The sequence below is a fragment of the Corvus brachyrhynchos genome, unplaced genomic scaffold, assembly GCF_000691975.1.
Source record: "Corvus brachyrhynchos isolate BGI_N302 unplaced genomic scaffold, ASM69197v1 scaffold103, whole genome shotgun sequence".
In the NCBI taxonomy this organism is placed as follows: domain Eukaryota; kingdom Metazoa; phylum Chordata; class Aves; order Passeriformes; family Corvidae; genus Corvus; species Corvus brachyrhynchos.
The window spans coordinates 2,081,557-2,087,100 of record NW_008237436.1 but is presented as its reverse complement, the minus strand read 5'-3'; the positions used below and the strand labels follow the sequence as shown (position 1 = coordinate 2,087,100).

At 38.9% G+C, this 5,544-nt stretch overlaps 1 long non-coding RNA gene across 1 annotated transcript in view; it reads left to right on the top strand.

Annotated features, from left to right (window-relative positions):
• Positions 1 to 41: 41 nt before the first annotated feature.
• LOC108445991 overlaps positions 42 to 5,544 on the top strand; it is a 24,271-nt gene continuing 18,768 nt past the window's right edge. The window contains exons 1-2 of the long non-coding RNA XR_001861088.1: positions 42 to 2,618; positions 4,899 to 5,540. This is a non-coding gene — a long non-coding RNA (uncharacterized LOC108445991). The remainder of the gene's footprint in view (positions 2,619 to 4,898; positions 5,541 to 5,544) is intronic.

Genomic DNA, 5,544 nt, shown 5'->3' with positions numbered 1-5,544 from the left:
GGTCCGTGGGAGTAGGGGCTTCCCTGGAAAGCCGGCTCCTGTCAGACGGAATGGGACCTTTCCAGAGGAAAGGGAGAAGTCTAGGGCCGCCCTATAGCTCACTCTTCCTCCTGTTTGCCAGAGCAAACCCCGTTTGTTTTTAGCTCTGACATAAATTGTAGAAGCTTACAGCTATAGCGGAAGATTCTAGGAAAAGAAGTATCCCTAGAAGATGCTTCGCTGTGCAGCGTGTTTTTTTTTTCCTCTGTAGGAAAGTATGGATCTAAGAGAGATGTCAGACTTGTTACTCAGCTGGTGCTGAAGTGTGGGGTTTTAAAGTCACAAAGGCCGTTGGGGATCAGGTATATAAAAGTCAGTTGTGGAGATTCTTTAGGATGCTTTTTGGTTATTACTTTTATATTAAGTGGCAGGTAAATACTTAGACTACTGCTAGTTCATACTTAACTTGCATAAGCTTATTTGTATTGTTTAGATGGGGAAGTACTATCAGTGGGAAAACTGATGGTACCGTTCGACTTTTTAATTTTTATTTTTCCTACAGTTTGTGACTCAGCTAGGACCACACGCTTCTCTGATGGTCGCTTGTACAGAGTTAGTGTTTCAGATCTCGTATTTAGATGCAATAGAAAAAGGAAAATAGTTTTACACTTGAAGATGCTGACTGGTTTGTGCTCAAAGGGGCAGGTATAAAATTGTGGCTGCCAGAAGAAAAAAAAAAAATGTTATTTGGCACTCCTGCTAAAAGCCACCCTTTTATAGCTGTCTCTGGAGTCGTGTGACTGGGAACTGGTCTAACTGCAAACTGACCATCAAAAATCTTTTCCTGTTTCTGTTTTTCTTCATGTAAATATAATAGTAACCATACTGGGTGTCGCACAAAACAATCTTTTTTTGTATGTCTGTAAAAGCCATGAGGCAGGTGCTTTGAAAAAAGAGAAGTGTACGTGATGCTGCTAGGGAATATTCTCTCCTCTTTCAGTTCAAAGGACTTGCTGAGGTTTTCTGATGTATTCTGTAACTATAAGTGATACGTGTTCCATACAGTATTTTGGATTTTTGTTGAACCCTTGTAAGCTCTGAGCATCTGTTACATTCTGGTAGTTTCTTCTGGTCTGCTGCCTGGTGTGAATACTCTCCTGGTTTTTGAATCTTGTTGGTGTCAACCTAATTTGTTAGGTAGTGTTTACATCATAACAATTAATTCCTCTTCAGTTTATGATACTTGGAAGGCTTGCCCTGTAAGTTTTTTCCCTTCTCGCATTGAAAAGGCATAGCGTGCTTGTTTCCAAGGAAAAAGTTACGCACTTTTATCATCCTTGCTGTTTTGTGAGCCTTTTCTAACTCTAGTAGCTACTTCTCTCTCCAGTGAGGGAAGAGAAGCTGCACGTATGATTCAAGATGAGAATGAATTCTTGATTTATATACCAGCATGACTTTCCCTTTTCTCTCTTCCTTCCCTGATAGTTCATCCTGCTCGATTCATGATGTATCTACACAATACTTGTGCTAGTTCAGAAGAGGGGACGGTATGGGAGAAGGGTAAAAATGCTGCATTTCATGTTGTGATGGGTTAAAACTTCTTGATCTGTAACATGAAATAGTGATTATTGCATGTTGGAAGAGGGTGGGTTTTCTTTTCCTGGTTTCTGCAAATGCAGGTTGCTTTGAATGTGAGGAAATTAAGGCTTGAACTTGCAGAAGAAAGCAGGATAGTTAGTGCTAAACTTACTATGTTTTTTTGCAGTGGTCTCTATTAAGGCCATTTTCAGTAGAAGTTCCTAGTAGAAGTTTCATTTTTCACTTCTGTGCACAGGATAGAAGTGAAAGATTCTGGGATACTTCTTTGTTGTTCTTGCTTTTGAAACCTTTCAGGTAAATGAAAGTGTCAGTAAGTTTTAAATGTAATACACATAGGATTCAACATTGGTTGAAATTTTCCAAACCATTCCTATTTTTTTTAGAGCAGATTGTAGAGCCGTGTTGTATTAGTATGCCTTAGTTCAGATGACTGGTGATTGTAAAAGGAACAGAATAAACTTGGAAAAAAAACCAAAACAACAAAAAAAACAACCCTGTGGCTTTGGCAAGTTCATAATAGTGTTCTAAAGTATGTTTTGTTTTGGTACTACAAGGATTATTGTCATTCCTGCCCAATTACAAATGGTAAATATCATTCATTTTCACAAGCTGGAGACTGACCTGTTGGAATGACTTCATTTTTAAGAAATGCAATAAAGTAAATTGAAGCCATTAACTAGCCCTAGTAACCTGTTTAGTTTTGCAGTGTAGGAGACTAACTCAGCTGCACTGCTTCACTCTTACTGTTGAAATAGTGAAATGCGGTGGAAAGAAGAGGCCAAATCTTGAATAGATAGATTTCCATTCCTGTGCTACTTTCGTTTGCAGATTAAGGAGGCAAATGTTCTTTACTCTTGGGATTTTCTGTGTGTCAGTGTATCAGAGTTTATAGTCTGACTTCCTTTTTTTTTTTGTTTTCTTGTCATGTGCAGGATAGTGTTGAAGGTTCAGTGTCTGTTACAAAGCAGAGAACAGGATCCATTGGAGATCGCCCAGCAAGACCTACTCTTTTAGAACAAGTATTGAATAAAAAGAGGCTGGTAAGTCTTGTTTTTGAGGTGTTTTGAACTCAAATAAATAAAGGCAGTGTAACAATGTTTACCTGTCACCATTGTGGAAAAAGAAAATCAGTTTAATCAGCGTACACTGCATGTGCATATTTTCAAATTTGAAACATGCTTCAGAGTTGTGTACTTCAGCCTCTCTGTGGAGAATACTAAGATGACTAAATGTAATGATCACTGTCACATTAACTGAAGTTTTGGTAGTAACAGATGTGGTTTCTTTAGGCTAAATAATGCCTATAGTATAACTGACATGGTTTTAGCTTGTTAAATCAAAGCTTTAGAGAGAACAGTGAATGGACTTTAGGTCTGATGTAAGCTTTACTGTGGTGTGTTTTAGAAGTTGTATCATATCACACTTAAAGTTGTGTGTATGTGTGTTGATAAAGCAAACTCTAAGCACACGGTGTGATTTATAATATTTGTAGACTGCATGAATGGCATGTGTCATAAGCTTTTTAAACACTGGTTTCTCCTTTAACAAGTTAAGCCTGGTGTGGGGAAATTAGTCAGTACGTACAGTTTGTTCAGCTTCTTTATTACAACTTTTTTGTTGCATGTTATTGCAGTCCCTGTTCTCCAAAAGTTATTGGGACTGTTTATCTTCTGTTACCTGTGCAAAGGAATTTAACAATCCTCACTAAAGAGCTGAAGAGCTGTAGTGCTTGTTCAGAAATTTGGAAAGCCTTGAAAGAAACATCACGTCAGTCTTAAGTATACAACTACCTAGATGTATTTCTTGATAATTCTTTCTCAATGATAGCACTTTTTTAATGATTATGACTAAAACTCAGAGGAGTATTCATAGCTTTTCAGTTTTTATGAGGAAAACAAGTAATGAACTATGGAGTAGTTTTCATATTGTCTCATTCTTCATGCCCCACTTACTGGCTTGCTGTCCCCGTTCTTGGCTGTTTCTATTGATGTGGCTTTTAATTAAATTTGAATGGTATCTTATTAATGAAACATTACTTTTTATAGAAGTACAGCAACTAGAAGCTCTTTTAATAGATGTTGAGAGCTTTTGCACAAATTAAGTCAAGGCTCTTTAAGAACTCAGGCTTCCTTTCAGTATTCTTGAAATTCAGATTCTCCGTGATCTGATTCTTGCTTCTCTCTTCCTCCTCTGACTTGCAGTTGCAGTACCTCTTTGGTTATATCACTGAAGTGACCATGGATAATGAGCAAGCATCTAGGGAATTCATTCAGCTGAAAAATTAACCGTTTTCCTGTATTAGTTTTTGGAAGGATCAACTCTCAACCTGATTTGCCATTTGACCTCACAATCACTTGTGCTGCCACCGTGCAGGAATGAGAGTGAGCAACCAGAGTTGAATTACAGACTGCAACTATTCAGGCCAGGAGCCAGATGCAAATACTTTTAGAAACTTTTGCCTTTTGATTGAAGGCAGAGGAGTTTTTTAACTCATTCCCTGTGGATGGACTGCTGTTTTGAAATGCTGGGAAATTCTGGACACTCAGTGAAAATCAAAGAGTATCTTGAGTTGGAAGGGACCCATAAGAATCACTGAGTCCAACTCCCTGCTCCTCACAGGACTGCCTAAAACTAAAATATGTGCTACAGGCATAGTCCTGATGCTTGAACTCTGACAGGCACATGAGCTTTGCTGCAGAATTACAGTATTTTATTCATTTATTAAAGTATTTGTGAGCTATCTGCAGTGGGAAATGTAGAAATCAGCTCAATTGAAACACAGTAGTAGAACTGAAGCACAATTGAAAGATGTTTTGGTTCTAGTATGTCAGTATATTACTACTGTTTGCTATACTTACAGGGTTTTTGCAATACTGTATATGCTTTACATTCTGGATGTCCTTTCAGGATGTGTATTAATGCTGTTTCTGGTTACCTGCTGATGTCCTGAAACAATTCCTAGATGTCTTTTGTGAGTGTGTTTTGTAATTCTGCAGCATTTAATTGAACTCTCATTTGTATGGGTGTACTGGTTTTGGCTGGGATACAGTTAATTTTCTTCACACTAGCTTGTATGGGGCTGTGCTTTGGGTTTGTGATAAAAAGAGTGTGATAAAGCAGTGCTGTTTTAGTTATTGCTGGGCAGTGCTTCATCCCACAGTAAGGAGGGAGGAAGAGGCTGATGCTTACTTGTCTGCTGGGGTTAATTAAACAACAGCAGTGGGTAATGTGCAAATTCGTGTAATGGAAAAATATTACTGTGGGAACTATTTAATTTATGTGAGTTTTGTAAAGTAAAGTTCACTTTCTCTCTCTTTCAGTCCCTGCTCAGAAGCCCACAAGTAGTACAGTTTCTACAGAAACAACAGCAACTGTTAAGTCAACAAGCTTTGGAACAAAGGCAGCAACAGTTTCAAGGAGCACCTGGGTAATGAGGAAACATCAATGATCTGCAGATGAGTCTGAAGGAGGGAAAGGAACTGTATTTTGTATAAATACAAAGAATCTCAATGTTTAAACAAAAATGGAAGTCGCTGTTGTTATGTATTTGTTTCTTGTTTGCACTTTTGAGGTTTTGAGCTGCTTGAGTGTCTCTGCAAGTCATAGAATGGCCTGGGTTGTGTTACAGAAACTTCCCAGTGTGACCCTTCATGAGACTTCTCTGACAGTCACTCTCCCAGTGCCAGACTAATTTCTGGGACCAAAGCTCCTTCACTGCAGGTAGCTCCAGTGATCTGACAGGTGCCTCGCTTGACTCCCTGTGCACCTGGCTCAGAGTCAGACCAGGTTTCCTTACTGGTTCGACCCCAGGTCTCAGATACCTTGTTCCATAAAGCAATTTATTAACAGTGTAGTAACACAGAAACAGCCTGGGCTGGTGCCTCCGAGGAGGGATCTCAAACAAAGGAACTCCTGGGCTTTTACACATCACAGTCTAAGGCAAGTCTTGCTCTTCGTCTTGAGTCT